The sequence below is a fragment of the Cupressus sempervirens genome, chromosome 3 (assembly GCF_028749045.1).
Source record: "Cupressus sempervirens isolate cs-2001-9-10 chromosome 3, ASM2874904v1, whole genome shotgun sequence".
Classification (NCBI taxonomy): Eukaryota; Viridiplantae; Streptophyta; class Pinopsida; order Cupressales; family Cupressaceae; genus Cupressus; species Cupressus sempervirens.
Window position 1 is genome coordinate 804,524,169 of NC_143120.1, and position 24,851 is coordinate 804,549,019.

The window sequence follows — 24,851 nt, forward strand, 5'->3', positions numbered from 1 at the left end:
CCTAAATGGTGACCAAAATTTGCGACCAAGTTTTTAAAATGGTTTGGTTGGTTGCGTTATAAAGAAAAATTTTGTTTTTTTTTTAATAACTAGCCCATGTTGGTTGCAATTGCGACAAATTACTTTGGTCAGAATTGCAACCAACACGGCAACATAAAACAAAAAAAAAAGGCAAAAATGTAATTCACATTTCATTTGCGCTGTGAGCCTGCGAGTCTGCATCAACATTTGTGTGAAAAGGACACAAGGGCACAAGGGCACGAGTGTGTTAAACTTTGTTGCGACTTATTGCTATGTATTGATCATTCATGTTATGGGTGTTTTTGCTCTTCTTTTTGACTTCCCATTTAGCAAAGGTGTTTAAACTTTCTGCCGGCTACTCTTTGCTGCGAAAATGCCTCCCCTAGTTGGCTTGTTTCTCCCTTTTAACACCTGCTACATTCTTAACGCAACTTCTCTTTGTTGGTGCCTTGAAATCTCCTACAATGGCCATAGCTTTCTATCACTTGTGTGAATTTCTTCATTGGCCTACTCTTTGTCTTTAATCTATGCGTGAGATGGGAATCTCTTCAATAAGATTCTTCTCTGTTTGTTGTATGGGCGGCTTTCACTGCATTTTTCTTGTATTCAGCTGCTCATCTGCTCCTTTAATCAGCTTTGAGTGTAGCTGGGTGCACTTAGCAATTGAGGCATTTTCTAAGGACATAAAATTAAGACCCCACTAAATACCCACAATTTGTGTTATTAACATGGACTTGGAAAAAATAAAATCCCATCAACGCACTCGGACTCCTAAATTTATGAAAAAGGAATTGAGGAGCATATATGTTGTGTTTTTTCAACCCTAAATGAATCATTTTCACCATTCAATATTTTGGAATATGAAAACTTCAAATACAAAGAGCCTCTCCTTAGGGTTTGGACATAATCACTGATTCTTTTACTGAGCCTTCATGCGTTTTCTTGGAATTTTTTTTGGATGATTTTGCCACTATTGTTTAGAGCTTTTTGCCATATTCTCCATAATTTTTATATGAAGGTGACTATGTTTGAGTAATGAGAATATGGTATCCTGTTGCTTTCAGACCTTTATAATAACAAACCCCTTATCATCTTCTTGTAGCATTTCATTTTTATGTTTGGAGTAGAATCCGTGGCTTTTCCTACTAAACATTTGGGCATTCTTCACCATTTTAAAGATATATAGTGGGTTATTTCCTCCATAGAAAAAGTTATGTTTTTCCTTTCTATTCTCTGCATATAATTCTTCCATCTTCATTGTAGGAGTTGGAAGAAAATCATGGGGTTCTGAAAATCTGTTATTATTGTTGAACCCAACTTTTTTTCCTATAGAAGATTTCAATTTGTAACTCACATGCAAGTATCTCAAATGTTAGAAATCAAATTTCATTTTCTTACAGACTTCTCACTAGATATTTTTGTTGGCATTTCATGAGTATAGCTATTTGGGTCTGGTTACTATCATGTATGTCTGCAAGTATTTGAAAACTCATACACTTTTTTCTTTTTAGTTATGCATATAATATCTCCAATATGTGCTTCTCTTTTACTTCTTCTCCTATGTTTTAGACCCCCTTCTTGCAGGATTACGCTTTGAAACAAGACTCTGACTTATCTCTGTGAGTGACAAAAAAAAATGAAATCTACATGAACAAAATTTCTTTCATTCTTGCTACGATCGTGCACATAGATTCTAATCTTGCCTTCTTTCTGTTGTATAAAACTTGAATGTATATATGTTGCTTAATTGTTAGAATTAAATCTTCGGTTGAAGCTCTAACTCATACATTTTATTAAAAATCTTTTGTCTTGCTGATTCAGAACTTTGGATTCATAGAATTTTTATTGTGAAACTAATTAGATGGAAGAAATTGAAAACTTTTGAAGAATATGAATATGTTTACATTTTTATTCTGCAATGCATTTGGTGATTCTTGTGGATCACCATGAAAAGTGCTGGTATGAAAATTGTAATTTGTAATTTATTTTTCAGTATTATTCTATTATGGTATGATTAATATTGCTACAATTGATGAATTAGATAAAAGTCTTCTAGGTTCAAACTATATGTACTAATTTGATCAAAGTTTAGTTTCTATTTATATCTACTGATTTATCACATCAAGAAGAAGTGCTTGAAAAAATAGATTACAGTCTTCTTCCTTTGAAATGGATGTCGTTTGAATTGACATTGAGTTTCTTATCAAACGCAATTGGCTACTTTGCATAATTCACACTAATAGAAATAGTAACACCAACTACTTGTTACTCTGATAGGAAGATAAAGCATATACATTGAAGTACGTAGAAAATGATATAAAAAAAGGACAAGTATAGGCTGCCATAAAAGCAATAAACAGAAAAAATGTAAAGATGCCCTACAGATGATTCGTTTGAGGCTTTTTGAATAGATCTCATTTAATTACGTCAAACAAATTTGGTGGGGACAAAGCATATTTGATTGACTAAACTTTGAGGTATCTTATCCATCATCATCGTATGCATCATCTTAGCTTGGAATCTGTTTGGTTAAACCTCAAGAAAATAGATAATCTATTTTCAATTGTGTGTTCTTCTAATCTAGAATCTGATAGGAAGATAAAGCATATACATTGAAGAACACAGAAAATGTTCTAGAATAAGGACAAGAATAGGTTGCCCATATAAAGCAATAAATGGAAAAAAAGAAAAATTCCATACAGATGATTCAATTGATGTTTTTGACTTGGAACAATGTCAAACAGATTTGGAAGGGAGAAGGCATATTTGATTGACTAAATGTTTAGTAGCTTATCCATCATCACTCTGTGCATCATCTTCTCTTGGAATCTGTTTAGTTAATCCTCAAGAAGCCTAGACATCATCATCAAAAGTATTGTCTTCTCTCAGACTCTGTTTTTGTAAGGGTTCTTCATCTTCAGAATTAGTGTATGCACGTCTCCTTCATGATTTTGCTGAAACTGGAGAATTTGTCTCGCCATCATCAGAGTCTTTTAGACCTGCAGCTGCAAGAAGATCTTGGGCATTTTTCGTATCAACTTCTGCCTTATCACTCATATAATTTGCCTCATTTTCCATGGAAATATTAGGTTCCTCCATATTAGAATCATAAGCCTTGTGATCCTTATCCTTCTTCTTTTTCTTCTTTTCCTTCTTTCTTTTCTTTTCAGACTGACCAGCCTCATCATCATCATCATCCCTGTCCTTATGCTTACTCTTCCATAATTCTTCCACACGTTCAAATTGCTCCTCTTTTTGCATCACCTGTCGCAATTCTTCTTCTTTCTTTCTCCTTTCCATCATAATCCTTCATTCTTCCTCAACTTTTCGTTTTGCCTCATCAGCCAGGACAAGTTGGCGTGCTACTTCTAGCTTTTAACGGCTTTGTTGTTCTTCGCGTTCTGCTGCTTCTCTGTGAACTTTGGCAGCATCAAGCAAGTGTTTACAGTAGTCCACATGCAACTCTATCTTCTTCTCATCAAAGCCATGTGTATGAGGGCTTGGCACTACTGACAGTTGTCTAAACACATGGAGCACATTCTTTAATTCAGACACTTCTTGACGAACCTCATCAGTAGTATGTTTTTGCTTTTGAAGTGTTGATGTTGAAAACTTTTGCATGGCAACACCAACATCAAAGTGTAACATGTAATTTGAGGATGCCAAATGTACTACTCTTAATAATGTTCTTTTACAATCTTGCCACTGTTCTGCTTCATAATGTGATCGAGCTAAATATAATAAAATTTGGGTGTCAGTGCCAAAATAGAATTTCCTCAAACAATTTTGATACATTTTCACTGCAAGCCCAAACTGTCCTTGTCCAAAGTAAACATGTGCTAGATTTACCCACACATCAGGCATCTGAACAAAGATGTTTCCTACTACAGCTTCTTGAACCTGTGTGAAAATTTCCTTTGCAATATCAAAATGACCCCTTTCGGCTAGCACAATGCTTGCCCCATTTGCAGCATAGACATTTCTAAGTCTCTGAGCCAACACTTTACAATACAGTTCCCTAGCCTTATCAAGATGTATTCCCTCCGCATCTGGTTCCTTCTTCTCATTGTGTGAAGCTGCAAAATAATTCCAATTTCCAAGAGAATTAATGTTAGCATAAGCATCCTTACCATCTAATACATTTTGTGTAGCTTTAATTGTTTCTTTTGCTTTAAGCCAGTGATCTGTTTTTAGTTCCAGGTTGCCAAGCATGGTAATTGCATTTACTGAGGTTTTATCCACCTTAAGTGCCTCCCCAATCAATTCTAGGCTTAGTTTGATCTAATTTCGAGCCTGGACATGGCTGCAAGTCATAGATATGCATCCACATAATCAGGAAACTTGAACAATATTAGCCTGTACAAAAGATTTTCTTTTTCAGTGTCATGTAGCTGTTCAAACAGCCTGGCAAGATTAAATAGTATGGTCTAATGATTTGAGAGAAAGAGTTGAGAGACAGATGGAGAGAGAGATAATACAAGTGATAGAAAGACTCCTAGATAATACTCTTGAGGACAACCTGTATTATAGTCCTTACCATGTTTTTCTTTGATCTACCAAAAGGATGGTGGCATCCTGCAAATGGCATGGCTCTTTCTACCACTTGTATTGTCTCTCTCTCCATCTGTCTGTCTATTCTTTCTCTTAGATCATCTGACCAAAATTCCCAAATCAAATCTTGACCCTATTTAGTGGATTTACAACATAAACTTCAAATGCTTCTCCTATCAAATATGTAGATTTCACAATAGCTAAGAAACATAATTGTAGGCATCATGGTCACATTTTTTTGGAAATGTAATTGGGTTGTGTACCCAAGCAATGCAAAGCAACTTCCACACCTTCAATTCCAAGTCTAATTCATCTATAAGAATGATCGCTTGCCAACAGTTGCTGAATACATCTGTAGCTCATGAATACAAGGTCCTCCAACAAATGTATTCAACAACTGTTGGCAAGCAATCATTCCTAGCTCATGAATACAATGTGTAGGTCATGAATACAAGGTCCTCCCACAAATCTATTTAACAAATATTGGCAAACGATCATTCCTAGCTACTTTTGTTTTATAAGGTTTGTCTTAATCCCAATAGGTTGTAGTTTCATTTTCTAGATGCACTTCGTCACTTGGGTATACAACTCAATTACATTGATTCCAAAAAAATGTGACCATGATGCTTACAATTATATTTCTTAGTTGTTGTGTCCTAAGATCTCTTATGACCCTTTACGACCATTTATGATCCCTAAGAATAAATCTTAGAGCTCTTAAAATGTCGTAAAGGGTCATAAGAGACTCCTGGGAGAGGCCATGATGAGCTTCCACCTTCACGTGGTTGGCCCTGTTAAGTAGAGAATGCTATAGTTTTCACAAAACAAAGAGAAGCTCAATAATTTAAGGTCTTAGTCCATAGACAAATTAAATTAGACTTGTTATCCAAAACACATAAAAAACATGCACATAAACATGGTAGGCACTAAATAGAGATAGTTGGAATAGAATTAAAAAAAACATTAAGGATTATGTTATTTTAAGAAATATTTAAATAAAAATTATAAATTGAGTTAAATCAATAAGTATTAGTTTCTACCTTTTCCAATATAAATTTGAATATTTAATTTTAAAAAATAAATTGTTGACTCTAAACCAAAAAAAGAGTAAGTTTGAAGAACAATATTAGTTTTACAAATTTTTAAAGCGATACTGATTAAGTGAAACTAGAATAAGTAACATATGTACAAGATGTCATAAACGACATTTGTATAAGTAACATTTATTTGCATAGGTGACATTTTCATAACCTCATCAGTAGTATATTTTTTCTTTTGAAGTGTTGAAGTTGAAAACTTCTAAATGGCAACACCAACATCAAAGCGTAACATGTAATTTGAGGGTGCCAAATAGTAGTAGTGGCTAGCAATTTCATAATCACCTTTGCTATGATAAGATCGTGCAAGATTATAATATGAATGAGATTTCATGAGAGGGCGGTCTGTCGAAACAGGAGCTATCTCAGTCAACTGTTCATTTGGATCTCCACATTGCTAATCACTTGGATCAATGTTTTTCTCTTTCTTCACAAAATAGGTTTAGTCCCAGAGTTCAGCAAGTCAAGAAAGTGAACCATTTAGGTTAGTGTCTCCCCTCCCAAATGATTTCCTCAAAATCAATATAGATGGGTTTTGAAGGAGTAATCCACGTCCAACAGGAATGGGTGGTACTAGTAGTGGAACTTTAAGCCCTGTTTAGTTTTTCTTTTCTACTTGCTTAAGTACTCATTCTAAAAATTAGATGGAAGCTTGGGCTATTCTCTATACTCTTGAGAAAGCCTGTGTATCGGTCTAGGAAATGATTTTTGCAAGATGGACTATGATTCTTGTCACCCTTCTGAATAGTGGAAATTTTCTAGATTGCTCTTGGAGGCTAGCCCTAGTGGCTATGCTGATGTACAATTTAATAAGTTTGAGAATGAATATGAACCTTTTTGTTAATATGATTCTAGGTTTTAAGTAGTTAGCTATAGATGCACCCTTATGTGTGATCTTTTTTCTTAAATCAATATAAAAAGGTGTGGCCCCTCAGGCCACAATTTATGTGGAAATGAAAAAATGTAAAATAAACATAGATATGAGATAAGAAAAATAATAAACAATGGAATAATAACAAAAGCAATAGCCATTGCTAAAATCTGCCCTTCTCATACTTTGTCACTTGCATAAGCTCAAAAAAAGAGATGATACAAGCCCTAGAAAAGACATAGCTGTTGAACCTAGGAATTCTCATAAAACTTTTCAATGTGGAAATCGTTTCTAATCATGCATCTGAAAAATAAGTCTCGTCGTAGATTTTTCTTAAAATCACAGTCAATGAATTTAAGGCCCCAGTGACATTTGTTGTTGTTCAAAAGTGGCACCATACTAGACTATTTGCAAACAACCATGCAGATAGGCATTCTATAGATAGACTTGGGAACATCTTGCCAAGTCTTCAGTACATAATAAAGCAACTGAATTTCATAAATTGTTTTTTTGATAGTCGATTTGTTTAAATATTGCCCATCAAAAATTACTTAGTACATCTCATCTTTTTTCTACACAGGAGCTTGCAGTTCTGAAGAATCTGATAGCGAAGAATTTGAAGAAGATATTGTAGCAAAGGTATATTTGGTGTTCTTTTTTAAGTGAAAATGTGATTGGAAATTTTGTATATTGTCATATTTCACTTGCAGAAAGGTCAAATTGTAAATAGAGGTGAAGTTGTATGGATTTAAGTTTCTTCTTCATTATTTATAATGCTCTCGATTCTTCCTTTGTAGCTGTAAAAATACTTGTTTATTTTCACCTTTCCAGATACCCTTTACCAGGTTCTTCAAGATTCCAAAATATCTTGGGCTGACCCCACTCCAGCATGTCCTAACTCCTACTTGGTTCAGAGACCTAACTCCTTTTTATATGTGTCTTCCTTTTACTACTCCATCTGCAGGTTGCAAACAAATCATCCTTCTTCCACCAACGAGTCATTCCATTCAAGAAAGACCATGTCAGACGATATCAACGCACAAAAAAATAGGGAGGCAATTGCTAGACTGCGGTCTAACTTAAAAAGAAAAGGTGATGGAAAATGTTATTGTCCTTGCAAAATGTGTAAGGCCTTAAAGACTCGAAGATATCTAATCACAATAGTTGAGCAACATTGTAGGCAACATGGTCACATTGAAGGGGGAAACCAGTATCGCCCATTGGTATATATTTTAATAGTTTATAAATTACATGAGACATGATTTGACGATGACATCATGGTCATGGTTATTATAAGGTCATCATTTTCATATAGGTCAACATCCCTGAGTTTCATGTTATGGACCATGAAAATTCAAAGAATGCGGATTTCCAAACGAGGGAACATGGAGGTGTGAAGTAGAAGGTAATGATACCATGGAAGAAGATCAAGATGATGAAGATCACGATGATCAAGATGATAATGATGATGATGATGATGGTGATGACGATGTAGAGTTTGATGTACCTTTACTTGAGAAGGCAGAGCAGCCCCTATATGAAGGCTCCAAAACAACTCTTCTTGCTGATGTATTGCTATTGGTGAACTTGAAGGTAATGAATGGTTTATCCAATGTAGCAATGACATGTATGTTAAGGTATGCCATCTTCTTTCATTATTTTACTCTTAGTTCCCTTACAATTAACATTGGGTTCGTGTAGCAATTAATATTCTTTAAATTAAGAAATTATATTTTTGGTCATAGGTTAATAGGTGAGTGTTTGTTACCACCATCAAACATTCTACCTCGTTCGTACCAAGAATTATCTGCCATCATGAAAGATATTGGAATGGAGTATCAAACAATAGATGCATGTCTGAATGATCATATTATATATTATAAATAGCATGAATTTGCAACACAATGCCCTACTTTATCAGTAGATATCAATCAGATCGATTAACAAAAAAGGTGCCTCACAAGGTTCTTCGGCATATTCCCATTATTCCACGTCTACAACGATTATTCAAGTGCAATAGCTTGGCACAATTTATGGATTACCATGCATGCAATAGAAGTCAAGATGACATTATGCGAATGCCTACAGATGGTTTGACATTTAAGGAAATAGAGGGAAAATGGCCACACTTTAAAGAAGAACCTCGTAATCTCAAGCTTTCATTGGCAGCAGACGGTGTCAATCCTTATGGAGAGATGAGATCTACTTACTCAGTGTGGCCTGCTTTTGTTATCAACAATAACATACCTCCTTGGTTGTCCATAAAGAGAGAGCACATAATGTTGACACTGATTGTTCCAAGTATTTTTTGATTTAGTGGTCATCTAAATTAATTTATTATTACTAATCCATCAAATGGTCAAAATAATTATGTAATGTTTTTGCTCATTCAAGTAGGTAAGTACCAAGTCAAAGATATCAATGTATATATTGAACCCCTTATTGACGAGTTGGTGGTGTTATGGAATGGGGTTACTATGTATGACATTTGTAGATCAATAGGACAAAGACAATTTCAATTTCATGCAATGCTTGTATGGACAATACACGATGCCCCTGGGCTAACACATTTTTGTGGTATGTTCTCTTCTTGACACCTCTTTTTTGGTATGTCAAAGTTAACACATTTAATCCAATTATAAACGATCTTGTAGGTCTTCAGAAAGGGTAAATTTGCATGTCCAGTTTGTGGTCCAAAGACGAAATCTCATCATTCAAAAAGTTTAAGAAAGTAGGTGTTTGATGAGAATAGACACTTTCTGCACAGAAATCATAAGTACCAAATTACCGAAAAACATCTTTTCAATGGTCTAGAAGAGACTACATCAAAGCCACAGAGAGTGACACCTCACCTATGGAAGTTGGCATATAATAAAATAAATTGTCGAGGTAATGTCATTCCATTTGATGCTTTTTGTTTCAAATTTATATTTCGATATTGTGTTTTGTTTACTGATGATGTGATTGATGGTTGTGAAGGTCATCAAGACATCAATGTCCAACTTCCAACAGGACTCAAAATTTATCCTACACAATTTACTAGGTTGTCATACTACGAGCAACTCCCAATTGTGCATTTGTTTGATCCTATGCATATTGGAAAGAATGTAGCAGAGACATTATGGAAAATCTTGGATGGAAGGCGTGACAAAGATCAAATTGTCAAAACTTGTAGTGACATTGAAGAATCCAACCATGCAATGAAAAATGGTATTCGACCAAATAACAATGGAGACTGGATTGATACAAGTGCCCTTAGTTGGTTATTGTTAGAGCAGCAGAGAAATGCTATAAAAGAAGTCATAAAAAAAATACGATTTCCCACAGGATTTGTTGCGAACATAAACAATGTCATATCAAATAAAAGTGAATTTAGGCCAGGGTTGAAAACACATGATTGGCATACATTTATTAAGGTAATTCATGTTATTTTGTATTCACTATATATTTATATACTTCATGTAGTTTCAATTGCATTCTTTTATAAAATATTGACAAGATCATTTTACAAATATTGCAATACGTTCTACCTCTATCTATCCCACACCACTTTGCCAACAATGTCAAACAGGTTATATATGATCTTGGAAAATACATGAGGTGGTTGTCATCTAAAGAAATCAATAAATAAGATATAAAATATTGGAAGAGAAAAATTCCTCTTCTAATGTGTGAAATGCAAAAGTGTCTACCTCCAAGTTTTTTCAATGCACAAGAACACTACCTCATACATCAAGTTGAGGAGATTGAATTGTGTGGACCTGTACCAACCAGGTCAATGTGGATGGTTGAGAGGCACTTGAAATTTTTGAAAGGCTTGGTTCAACAGAGAGCACATCTCGAGGGTTCTATGGTGGAGGGATATATGGTATACCAGACCATGGTGTACATTACTGAATATCTTCCTAAGTTTGCAGTAAACATCCATGTAGATCGTATTTGGGATCCCAAACCAATTAACAAATTCGAAGGGGAGTACTTGATGGGCAATGGTAGATCGAGGAAAGTGAGAGGTAAATCTAAGATTTTATTGTAGTTAATTAATTCATATAAATCTTCAATATAAGTTATTTTTAATTGGCGTATTTATTTGAAATAGGTGGTCGAGAGTGGGATGCAATACATTTGTATATTGCGAACAATCTTGATTGGATGACGGAATGGATTGAACGATGTCAACAAAATGGTTGCTCATTAACATGGGAAGGCGTTGCTTCATTGGATACAAAAGCTCATCGTAATGGAGATTCCAATGTTATGCCAATGGTAGTTGATCTAGTAAATGGTTTAAGAGGTGGAGAGGTATGTAGAAATTTATTAATGATCATAACTTGACGTATGTTTCGTATCAACTCACGATGCAAATAATTTACACATACTTCAAAAATTGCAGGTCAAGCACCACAAAGCTATGTACTATCATGGCCACAAATTCCACATAAAAATGTTGGATGACACAAAGAAAACTTGTGATTCTGGGATAACTGCAATTTTTGAGGTCACCAATATATCATCTAGAAGTGACATACATCCTCAACAATCTCAAAATCAATACTATGGCATCTTGGATGATATAATTGAGTGTGAATTTAACACCTTCAAAGTAGTTCTATTCATCATCAAATGGTACAGGTTACGACTAAATCAAAATGATCCAGATAGAACGGTTATTCAACATGATAATGGATTTACAATGATCAATACAAGGTCGTTTGAGCCAGTTGGAGATGAGCCCTATGTTCTTCCAAGCCAATGTGAGCAAGTGTTTTACTCAGAGGTTCCAAATAAATAGGGTTGGTCATTTTTTGTTAGACATGATCCAAGAGGAAGGCCGATAAAGTATAATGTTATGGAAGAAGAAGATATTGAAGATGATGAAGAAGCAGATGATGAAGATCAAGATGATGGTGATGACGATGATGGTGATGGTGATGGTGATGATGATGATGATGATGGTGATGATGATGATGATGGCGATGGTGATGATGGCGATGATGATGGTGATGATGGCGATGATGATGGCGATGATGATGGTGATGATGATGATGATGATGATGATGATGATGATGATGAAGATAATCAATGACTACAAATGTCATCACCCCTTCTGTTGATGATCTTGCATTCCATATATAAGGTAAATTTGTTCATGTTTATGATGTTGCATATTGTTCATGTTGTCTTCTAAGTTATTTGTAGCATACACGTATCATGTAATTTTTAGCGAACTTAAGATAAATTATTAACATATGTAGGAAATTTGATTATATATTTATTGTGTTCATTTCTAATGATTACAACATATGTTATTTATAGTTACCAATGTTTATGTTGTGTCTGATTATGACCCTTTTTGCAAACAGTCAATTGACTACAGGTACATCATCACCCCTTCTGTTGACATGTTTGCGATGTTGCCTATTGTTCATGTTGTCTTCTAAGTTATTTGTAGCAAATGTGTATCATGTAATTTTTAGCTAACTTAAGGTAAATGATTAACATATTTAGGAAATTTGATTACATATTTATTGTGTTCATTTCTAATGATTACAACATAGGTTATTTATAATTACCAATGTTTATATTGTGTCTGATTGTCACCCTTTTTGCAAACAGTCAATTGACTACAGGAGATTTGACCTGTTTGGCGTGGATTGTGCACAGTGACATGGATCAGCAGGTATAAGTCAATAAATAGACATAATTTTCTTATATTCTTCTTGTTTATCATTGAGCATGTATGTTATAAATAGACATTATATAATCATATAATGTATATATAGACAAAGAAGGTCCGTATAGAAATATAATTGTATAATCACTTTCAACTTACTACATTTTATATATGTCACTTTCACTTTCCATTTGATGGATTGCAGGACCCATCAAATAGGTACTTGTCAGATCTATCTACATCGAATGAGGGAAATGAGGAAATGGTAGATGAAAGCTCTACATGTAGTATGGCTAAAAGAGGGAGATCAACTAGAGGTCAAAAGAATAGAAAAAAAAATTGATAAATGCATGCAATTTTTCCTTGCTAATGGGGGGTCATGTTCTTATGATGATGAGACCAAAGGCGACATCAAGGTGCCCTTTTGGTACTCACACATTGAGAAAGAATGGATACCCAATGAGCTACCTCCAATTAACACAGATTTTTGTGTTAATGAGAGGATATATCGCATTGCTCCATCCTCATTACATGGTTTGGGCCTATTTTCCATGGATGGGATAAAGGTATGTTACAACAAAGTTGTCGAATTGTTCAAGTATGTCGGTCCATGTTACAATTACAATGATTGGATGCGAATTGTTCGATATAAAAAAAGTATGCGTAGGTATGGGGTATCAGCTAATTATATACAATGGAAAGAAAATGATCAAAGTAAAAGATTTGCTATGTACATTGATGGGAGACCAAAAGCAATAGGTAATATTGCAGGTTTTATAAATAGTACGCGACCTGCTTCAACTAGTAAGCAACCCAATTGGATATTTGAGGCGCGTGAGGAGAATGAAGTTTTTGTTTGTGCAATAAAATCAATAAGTGCAGGGGAAGAACTGCTAATTGATTACCATTTAAATCGCATAGATACAAACAATGTTACTATCATGAGGGCTGTAAGTACTATTTACCATTTTGTTAATAAGTTTTTTTTTGTTGTCTATTGCTTTCAATTAGCTGAATTTTTTATGTTTAATCTTTGTGACAGGATGATATGGATCTGACAGATGATAGAGGTCAGCAGGATGCTACTCCCACCCCTTTTTCAGCGAGGGTAAACCTTTTTGAAATTGTACAAATTAGATAGTTGAAAAATGTTATATTATTATGTTATTTTATTTACAGTTTTTGAGTTTTTATGATAGTTTTACTGATATTCCTCTCATAATTTGATGTTCAGGATAAGGGTAAAGCAGTAGCAGTGACCACCGAGCCACTAGCTATGCATTCAGATGAGGCTGATATTGCTGATACTCCCAATTTTATAAAAATTTTGAAAAAAATTATTCAGAAAATTAATTTAGAAGCAATGAAAATTTTGGATGAGGCAAATATGGAACCCGAGGAGATGAGGAAGAGGCTATCAGAATTGAAAGTGCAAGCTCAGCATTATGAAGTAAGCTCCAATGAATATTTAGTTATAACAAAAGTTCAATAAAGATTTATATTTAATAATCTTTTATGTTGTGAAGTAAAATATGTAATATGTGCAAAAATACTTTATTGATGCAATTTTTTTAAAGAGTTGTAAGAAACTTTAACTACTAAATTCTTGTTATACAGGAATTTTTGGGAATTGATCCAGAACGTGGTCAAGGACAACGTGATGAGGGCGGTAGTAGCGGAGTTCCGGCTGCCACTGGTAAAATAATCTTTTAGCTCACAAGTTAGAAGGAATTTTTAATTTCAAACATTCAAAACTTCTTAACTCTTACTTTTATTATTTCAGAATGTCTTTGCTAACAATGTATTGTTCAAGTCATCTAGTGTAGGAGACCCCTACGAGGTTGATGGATGCCCGTACGAGATTGCCGACTGCAATGTTGGCAACAAGGGGACATCCAGCTGGTAAATCCTTGTTTTTCTATATTTGGTTTTGTGTTAATTATGAGTTGATAATATGTACTTTAATCTTGGGATGCATCACATAGTGTATTGTTTTTTTTTGTGGTAGGAGATGCACCTTTTGGTACGCCGCCAAATGCGGATCATAGTACATCTATTGGTGATAATTCATCGTCATTTCCTGGAGCTACTCGTGTTTCTAGCACGAGATCTATGGAGACATCGTTGTTGATTGACCATAATGAATTAATGCCTTTGAAATGTCCTAAGCTTCCAGGTACTTTAAATAATTATTTTTTATATTGTAATAAGGATTTTCTTGCAAGATGTAAACATGATAGGAAGTGGTGAATGCAAGGGCTTTTGATGTGGAGTGATGCCTCATGACATTTAGTGTGTCGTATTGTGCAAGTTGTTTAATTATTCTGGAATTCCTTTTTATTAGGGGTTTGATAGGATCATCTAAATTATCAATGACCTTTTGTCTATACCAGTAATTCTCTAGTTTAGTAATTTGGTACATTGCAATTTCATGCTTTGAGTAGAAGATACTAACTAATTTTTCTACAGAGAACAAAAAATGGGAGTCTTCTTTCATATGATTCATTTTAATGGTTTTTACTATTAATTATCCCATGACATTTTTTTGCAAGAAATAATACATTTTTTAGGAGGCTTTATGACCTCACGCTGCAAAGATTCGGGCCCACCATACGTACTAGGTTGCTGTACCTCATAAGTGAACTAATTTTATCCCACTATTTTTTTTCATATCATTAATTGGTGCAACATTTTTCCTTTCATTCGAGTCTTTTCTTATACTATCTATATCTAACGATTTTGTGTTTTTTCTTAAAAGGTGGAACTACCAATCTCAAAAATTAAAAGATGAGCTCATCAAAGATATAGAGCATGAGTTTGGTAGTAATATTTTTGATCGTAAGAAATTGTTACAAAAAGCTGCTAGACATCTTAAGGTTGTGAGGGACACATATAGAAAGAGCCTCGTCCACAACTCGAAGTACGAGCGTCCTCCCTTTGTTTCAGTCAGGGACTGGAATGAGTTCATTTTGGATGCAAAGGAGAAAAGGCAACGTCTGCCAAAAGAAAATGCACCAGCAAATCCAAAAAGGTATGCAATAGTATTAACTACTAGTACATTAATGAGCAAATTTAGGGTTCAACTTCAGTATCAAAAATTTCAACTAACTCAATTTAATCTATCTATTGATGAAAGGTATGTAAGTCATATGCTGACACAATTGCTTATAAATCTCAATCTCAATCTAGGCATAAATCCTACATAAGATATATTGGAAAAATGAAGCCCTTTATTCATATTTAGTGACAAATTTTAGAGCCTATGTATCCTATGGGTTCTTTTCTCAAATTTTATCTTCGCTGAACTCAAACTCTAATTCAACTAAGAAATTCCTACTCAAAGTTGTGACAACCGAATCTTGTGATATGATGTACCATGTTAGATTTTGAGTCATAAAAATAGGCAATTCCTTGACCACTATACTTGTTGACTTTCCCTTTCTTTTACAATAATTGCTCGCTATCTTGAGTTTCCTATCCCCTATTTTCTTTTGGGTCATGTGCGCATCAAATCTACACTTAATCTGCATGTAAATCCTGATGAAATCCATCATTGAAGATATCAAATCCCATATTCTGTAGTATTCTGTTAACTATAATAATAGTATAATATGTTGTCATTGGTGATTGTTATTTTATACTGTCATCAATTCCATTTTGTGCTTTGTTGCATATTGATGTAGGAGCATCCAGAGGTATAAGGGCAATCTTGTGTCACCCAAAAAAAAAAAAAAGTACTTAGACTTAGTTTCTGTTTCATGTCTTTACATTTTTGGATACCCATTTGGCTCAAATAAAGTTTCCAACTCTCATAGTTCAACTATCAGTGCGTTTGAAAATCCTAACAAAATAGGAGCATGTATTTGGGCCATCATTTCGATAAACTAGAAGGTGTGAATTGGCCAGATGAATGTAATCATGATTTAGAGCATTCCAAAAAAAGAATCAGGTCAATAGGCCCCACGGTTTGAAAGTTATTGCAGTTTTTCAAGTTTTGGAGACCTCTTAAGAATGCTTCAAAGTTAGGTTTGGGGCATGAAATGATCTCAAAAAGGGTCAAAAAATGGGGGAAAAGCAAAGCTTGTCCATAGGGCTATATACCGCTTTGAGAGCTTTCTAAAAATGTAAACGGTTCGTCAATCGGAGCTACGGTTCAAAAGTTATGCCTCTCGGAAGTTCAGTTACCATTTCTGGATTCTTCTAGATTTGCACCGACTTCTAATGCAGCTTCTGGAACCTTCTATTTTGTCAGTGGATGGCTACTAGCACTTTCTAGAATGTACTCCTAGTCCTTAACCCTTCGGGGTCTATTTAAGTAGATTTCTAGCATTGTAAAAGGCAGTTCGGAGTGGAGTTTGAGAGGAGGTACCATAAGGAGAAATTATCTCCAGATTTATGCTATTGTAAGCCCTTAGGGCATGTTTTGAAGTTTATTTTCCTATACTGGTTGTACTAGCTTATTTTCTTAGTTAATATAATTTCCCTTTTCTGTTGTTTCCATTCTGTTCTTGGGTTGTGTCCCCATCAAGTGGTATCAGAGTGGGTTTTCTTGAGTGTGTAGACAGAGCGCCGACTGTGAGGTAGTTTGCACCAGGATTGTGTGGTTGTGGGTTCGAGTTAGAAGATGCCTCCACAAAGAGAGCATGGTGCAAGGGCCAAAGCTATTGATCCTGAGGAGGATAGAGCCCTCTAGAGGTAGGTACAAGCATTGCGAGAGGAGCTTCGTAGAGGAGCAAATGTTGCCGCAGGTGACAATAGTGAGGATGACAATGAAGAGGAAGTAATGGGACCAGAAGAGGAAGTTGACGGGGAAGTTCTGAATCCTATAGAGGAAAGGCTTTTTAGGGCCATTACTAAGTTTGGGAAAAGACCTACAATTGAAGTGGGTATATTTTCAAGAAATCTGAAACTAGATGAGTTGATCGATTGGATCAATGAACTGGAAGAATACTTTGAGTATGAGGATATAAGGGACCCAGATAGGGTTAAGTTTGCAAAGGCCAAACTGAAAGGCCATGCCAAAATCTGGTGGCAAGAGGTTCAACTGGAAAGACTTAGAAGAGGAAAGGAGAAGATCACAAGATGGGATTGCATGGTGGACAAATTGAAGAAGCAGTTCATTCTTGTGGACTACGAGCTTGATCTGTTTAAGAAGATGCATGGGTTAAAGCAAGCAGGAAGACCAGTCCAAGAATATATAGAGGAGTTTTACCGACTCTTGATTAGAGCGGGGCATGCAAAAGCAAATAAGGAGAAGGTTGCTCGTTATATCAGTGGGTTGCAACCTAGCATCCAGGAGGAATTAAGTCTGGTAAGAATGACCAGCATTGAAGAGGCATACCAGTTTGCCCTGCGAGTTGAAGAGAAGCTGAATAAAAGGTTTGAAGGAAGACAAAGAGGGTGCGGTCAAGGGGGAAGGGGAAGCGGTAGATCATCTGGAGGTCGCAATGAAACCCAAAAGAAAAATGAAGATGTGGGTACTAGCAAAAATCAGAGGAATGAGGGTTTCAACCGCTCCCATGATCAAGACTTTGGAAATCAAAGAGGAAGAGGTAGAGGATGTGGACAAGGAAGAGGAGGCTTCCGTGGTACCTATTTCCATTGCAATGAAGAAGGTCATTGTGCCTTTGAATGCCCTCAATGACAAGGAAGGACAGATAGGAGAGCTGAGGGCCAAGCTAGGGTTGCTCATGTGGATGAGGATGCACAATCATCACATTTAGAGGATGCAAAAAGAGGAGAGACCTTGGTAAATGAAAGAGTCCTACTAAGTGGTGAGAATGAACCAGGACAACAAAGGAGTTTGTTTCGTACCAGATGCAAGTGTGAGGATAAATGTTGTGACGTGATCATTGATGGTGGTAGCACTGATAACCTGGTATCAGAAGAGATGGTCTCTAAGCTAAAGCTCAAGAGGGAGAAACATCCCCAACCCTATCGGATTTCTTGGGTAAAAGATGATCATAAGGTTCTGGTAAGTGAACAATGTTTAGTAAAATTCAAAATTGGGAGTTACCATGATGAAGTTCTCTGTGATGTTATTTCGATGGATGTTTGCCATCTATTGTTGGGTAGACCATGGTAGTTTGATAGACATGCAATACATGATGGACATGCAAACACATACTCTCTGACAAAGGATGGAGTTCGCCACAAATTGAAGCCCATGAAAAAGGAAGGTGAAAAGGTATGTAGCAGTGCTAGGATTTTTCTTGTTGATGGAAGGAAGTTTTTAGATGTCACGAAACATCAGCATATGTGCTATGCTTTGATTCCTAGGAAAGATAAAGAAGGTAGTAGTGAAATACCATTTGAAGTTTCAAATTTACTAGGGGAATTTGGAGATATTATCTTTGATAATGTTCCAGATGGATTGCCACCAGTAAGGCAAATCAGTCATCAGATAGATCTGATTCCAGGAGCTAGTTTGCCTAACAAGGCTGCTCACAGGATGACTCCTACTGAAATAGAGGAGCTAAATAGATAGGTTCAAGAGTTGTTGAGGAAGGGCTTGATTCGAGAAAGCCTGAGTCCATGTGTAGTACCTGCAGTACTTGCACCAAAGAAGGATGGAGAGTGGAGGATGTGTACAGATTCTCGAGCTATAAATAGGATAACCATCAAGTACCAGTTTCCTTTACCAAGGATGGAGGATCTTATGGACTGCTTGAGTGGAGCTCAGTACTTCACAAAGATAGATCTGAAGAGTGGCTATCATCAGATACAGATTCAAGAAGGAGATGAGTGGAAAGCAGCCTTCAAGACCAAGGAGGGTCTTTATGAGTGGTTAGTCATGCCCTTTGGATTGACGAACGCCCCAAGCACCTTCATGCGGCTCATGAATGAGGTACTTAAGAAGTTCTTGGGAAAATTTGTTATTGTCTATTTGGATGATATTTTAATTTTCAGCAAGACTTTGGAAGAACATTTACTGCATATTCATAGTGTCCTTGAAAGGCTAAGGGAAGAGAAACTGTTAATTAATCTAAAGAAGTGTGTCTTTGCAAAAAGGGAGTTAGTCTATTTGGGATTTGTTATATCACCTGAAGGTCTCAAAATGGATCCAGAGAAGGTAAAAGCCATCTTGGAATGGCCTACTCCAAGGTCTGCTACTAAGGTAAGATCATTTCATGGTCTGGTTAGTTTTTATAGGAAGTTTATTAAGAATTTCAGTGACATATGTGCACCCCTAACTGATACAATAAGAGGGGATAGAAAAGAGTTCAAATGGACTGCAGCAACTATGAGAAGTTTTGAATTGCTGAAGAAGAAGGTGACTGAACAGCTTGTGTTGGCACTTCCAGATTTTAGAAAAGTATTCCAGGTGGATTGTGATGCTAGTGGTAGCGCTATTGGGGCTGTATTAAGCCAAGAAGGTAAGCCTATTGCAAATTTTAGTGAAAAATTGAATGATGCAAAGAAGAAGTATTCTGTTTATGATCAAGAGTTCTATGCAATAGTTCAGGCCTTAAAGAAATGGAGGCATTATTTATTGCCAAAGGAATTTGTTTTGTATACTAATCATCAGGCATTACAGTACCTAAATAGCCAAGGTAAATTGAATCAGAGGCATATGAAGTGGGTAGAATTCTTGCAGATTTATACATTTGTGTTGAAGCATAGAAGTGGAAAATCTAATAGGGTTGCAGATGCACTAAGTAGGAGATAGTCACTGCTTACAGTAATGCAGGTTGAAGTAGTTGGGTTTGATGAACTCAAGAATTTGTACCCTGAGGATCCTGATTTTGCTGAAGCATGGAAAGCTTGTAAAGAACCTGTTGCTGTAGATAGAACCAAGTGGTTAGACTATTTGATTCAGGATGGCATGTTGTTCAAAGGTAGTCAATTGTGCATTCCAAGGAGTTCCATGAGGGAAAATCTAATTAAGGAGAAACACAATGGAGGGATGGCAGGACATTTTGGTCGAGATAAGACCATTGCCATGCTTAGAGAACATTATTTTTGGCCTCAAATTTCATAGGATGTGAAGAAGTTTGTATAGAGTTGCCAGGTTTGTCAAGTTGCCAAGGGGTTTAGTCAAAATACTGGCCTATATCAGCCATTGCCTGTTCCATCAAGGCCATGGGAGGACATAAGTATGGATTTGTTCTTGGATTGCCAAGGACACAAAGGGGTAATGACTTAGTATTCGTGGTGGTTGATAGGTTCTCCAAAATGGCACATTTTATTCCATGCCACAAAACTCATGATGTTGTCCATATTGTAGACTTGTTTTTCAAAGAGGTGGTAAGACTACATGGTCTTCCAAGGAGTATAGTTTCTAACAGAGATACTAAATTTGTGGGGTATTTCTGGAGGACATTGTGGAAGAAGTTGAGAACAGACCTAAAATTTAGTTCCACGCATCACCCACAGACTGATGGTCGAACAGAAGTGGTAAATAGAAGTTTGGACAATTTGCTGAGATGTTTAGTTAGGGATAAGCCCAAGGGATGGGATTTGATTCTACCACAAGCAGAGTTTGCTTATAATAACTCTGTAAATAGGAGTACTAGAAAATCACCATTCCAAATTGTATATGGGAATAGCCCAAGGACTGCACCAGAATTGAGGAAAATAGAACAAGGGGAGAGGACAAGTGTTGAAGTTGAGGAATTTGCTGAACATATCAAGCGTCTACATGAGGAGGTTCAAGCACACATTACCAAGATGAATCAAGAGTATAAAGCTAGGGCTGATCAAAGGAGAAGACATAAGGAATTCCAAGTAGGAGATCTAGTCATGGTGCACTTACGAAAAGAAAGATTTCCAGTTGGTACTTACAACAAGCTGAAAATGAAAAAATTTGGCCTCTGCAAAATTTTGAAGAAACATGACTCAGGAAATACGTATGAGGTGGAGCTACCAGAAGGTATTCACATTTCTCCCATCTTCAACATTGCAGATTTAACAGAATATCATGATGATGGTGCAGATGAGGAGCTAGTTTTAGAGCCATGTCCAATTCCTGCTTCTAAGAAGGAGGAGCTAGAAGACATTCTAGATCATTGTGTGTGTAGGAGTACCAGAAACAAGCAGTATGAAGAGTATTTGGTCAAATGGAAAGGACGGCCAATTGAGGACTCAACTTGGATTTAAGCAGCTGAGGTTTCCCATTTGGGATTTCCTCTACCATCCATAAAGTGACAGGGTCACTTTCCAATCTACCCTGGGTGTCTGATGCAAGAGCATCCAGAGGTATAAGGTTAATCTTGTGTCACCCAAAAAAAAAAAATGTACTTAGACTTAGTTTCTGTTTCATGTCTTTACATTTTTGGATACCCATTTGGCTCAAATAAAGGTTCCAACTCTCATAGTTCAACTATCAGTGCGTTTGAAAATCTTGAAAAAATAGGAGCATGTATTTGGGCCATCATTTCGGTAAACTAGAAGGTGTGAATTGGCTAGATGAATGTAATCATGATTTAGAGCATTCTAGAAAAAGAATCAGGTCAATAGGCCCCACGGTTTGAAAGTTATTGCAGTTTTTCAGGTTTTGGAGACCTCCTAAGAATGCTTCAAATTTAGGTTTGGGGCATTAAATGACCTCGAAAAGGGTCCAAAAATGGGGGACGAGCAAAGCTTTTCCATAGGGCTATAGCACTTCGAGAGCTTTCCAAAAATGTAAACGGTTCATCAATTGGAGCTACGGTTCAAAAGTTATGCCTCCCGAAAGTTCGGTTACCGTTTCTGGATTCTTCTAGATTTGCACTGACTTCTAACGTAGCTTCTGGAACCTTCTATTTTGTCGGTGGATGCCTACTAGCACTTTCTAGAATGTACTCCTAGTCCTTAACCCTCTGGGGTCTATTTAAGGAGATTTCTAGCATTGTAAAAGGCAGTTCGGAGTGGAGTTTGAGAGGAGGTACCATAAGGAGAAATTATCTCCAAATTTATGCTATTGTAAGCCCTTAGGGCATGTTTTGAAGTTTATTTTCCTGCACTGGTTGTACTAGCTTATTTTCTCAGTTAATATAATTTCACTTTTCTGTTGTTTCCATTCTGTTCTTGGGTTGTGTCCCCATCACATATCAAAAAAGAAGTGCATATACACTATACATCAGATTTAAGTGTGAAGCATCACAAAATCTAATCTCTATCTTCAGATAACAATGTAGTCTGAGAATCCTAAAGAATTTAAAACTGAGCATTTCCACCACATCTAAAATCCATTCTTCTTTTTTAGTATTTTTCGTTGCTGCTGAAGCTTTGATCACATGGATTATGTGTCTATACGCAACCAATAGATTATCCTTTTTAGGGAATCCCTGCTTTTTCTCCTGTGGAAACTGTAAAGATGGAAACTCATTAAGAGATTTTTTCTGATATCACCCTGCTTCCAATCTTTCTCTTCCATTTCTTAGCACTTTGCAAGCTCACAAAAGGCATATCAGCTTTGGTAAGATGTTAATTATTTGTGTGTAGACTAATTCAAACACATATATCAGTGAAGTAAAGAGACAAAGTACCAAGCCTAACACATCTACCTTGGGGGAGCACTCTTAAAATACAACATAATGTACAACAAAATTCATAGTGTGTACAAATGAATTTTCATGTGATTTGAACCTTCACTTGCACCTCTTGTTCCTTCACATTCTCATCATTTTGAATTCAATATTTCTTGCTATGTTGTTTTGTCAAAATCCCTAAAATAGGAGTTATTTCTCCAACATACTACCATGCATAATCCTCAATTTTGGTATTTAAATTTTGTTATTGTAAATATGAAAGGTATGTAATTCATATGCTAACACAATTGCTTATAAATCTCAATCTCAATCTGGGCATAAATCCTACATAAGATTTATTGACAAATGAAGATTCTAATATGTTCTCTCTGTGACCAAAGGCACTCACCCTTATAAAACCTTCACCTGCGGGTCCAAACCCACTTCTTGGAGTTGTAACTATATGTGCTTTCTCAAGGATCTTAGTAAAAATATCCCATGAATTTTGACCAGGAAATCGAACCCATACATATGGCGCATTTTTTCTTCCAAAGACATCAAACCCAAGTGAAGTAAATGTTTCCACAATGATTCTAGTATTCTCTTTATATCATCTAACATATTTCAAACTTTTCATAGGTTGCAGGACACATCAAAGGCAACAAAGGCGAGGCTGGAAAAGGTTGGGCAGCACAAACTTGGCTCTTGGGGATATTCAAAAATCAAAGCACGCATTGTAAGTAGCAATAAATGAATTGCAAAGAAAAATTATTTATAAATTCAAATAATTTTGTTAATTAATAAAAAAATGTAGGGCGTTGATTTTAATCTGGAGGCCACAGAAGAATACAAAAAAATTGCCTTCAAGAAAGGCTATGCAGCGGTGGCTGAACGCCTATGACAAGCTTCCATTGCCCCAACCGAACAGTCTCCTGCATCATGTGCACAAGTAAATATGCCAAAAAATATATTAGAAATTGAATACTTGAGTAACAATTTATTTGATAATAATGTGCATGACATTGCAATGCAGCCTGTTAATCCTGACACAGATCATACACAGCATCATGAAGCCCCTGATGTGCATCATACTGTCAATGGAGGTGCTCATTTGTTATTTAAAACTAACTATGTAATTATTAATACAATTTAACATCTTTAATTGAACTTGGTGTAACCTTTTTGTGTTGAGGATATAGAATCATGTCGTGCTGAACGAGTGCCAGAGGATGTTCAGACTGATCAGCAGGTAGATCATGTGGCACATTCAGGTAAAGAAAATCTATGTTTTGTTCTTTTAAATTAATTTTTTGATTTATAGTTCTTTTACTTAAATAAAAACTCGTAATTCACTAATATAAAATGGTGGGAATTTAACCTCATGAAGTACTTGTTATTGCAGCAGACCCCCCTTTGGTGCAGTGGCCTCATGGTGTTCTTGAACGGATGAGGAGGAGACATGTGTTAGAACCAGTAGAGGAGGGGGGTCCTAACGAGGACATTGATATTCCTCTTAGAAATTTTATGAAAAAAAGAAACGGCAAGAAAGAAAAAAAGAGATGATTATTCATGAATGACTTACTCTTGAATATTGTTAATGAATATTGTGTTAATGAATTATTCATGAATGACTTACTCTTGAATGTTGCGTGTTAATGAATTATTTGTGAATGTTGTGTGTTTATGAATTTTATGTGTTAATTAATGTTATCATGTGATTATAATGATTGAATGTTCTATTTCAAAAATGGATGAATTGAATGTTATTAAATGTTAATGGGGAATTTAGAGTGATGTTGGGGGGGGGGAGGGGCCAAATGAGCTTCCACCTTCACGTGGTTGGCCCTGTTAAGTAGAGAATATTTAACTATTCTCGAAACCAAGTGAAGCTCAAACTTTAAAGATAAGCTTATAGTTAATAGTGACAACCAATTAGCAAGTTGAAATGAAGTTCTTTGTTACAGGTACCTTTTTAGTTTTTAAAGCACAATATCATGTTTTAATATTGTATAGTTTTTTTCTCTTAAGTTAAAGTATTCTTTTACTATAACAACATAATTTATGACCATTTTAGTAACTATTCTAACATCGCTTTATGAAAAATCCTATTTCTCAGATGTTGAACATGGTTGTAGGTGTGCAATTGGCATTTCAGAGTATTGGTGTGGTTTATGGGGACATGGGAA

The 24,851-nt window shown here is 35.8% G+C and overlaps 1 pseudogene; it reads right to left on the reverse strand.

Moving 5' to 3' along the window:
- Positions 1 to 2,874: 2,874 nt before the first annotated feature.
- Positions 2,875 to 4,561, reverse strand: LOC149569246 (protein CTR9 homolog pseudogene; annotated as a pseudogene).
- Between the last annotated feature and the right edge of the window lie 20,290 nt (positions 4,562 to 24,851).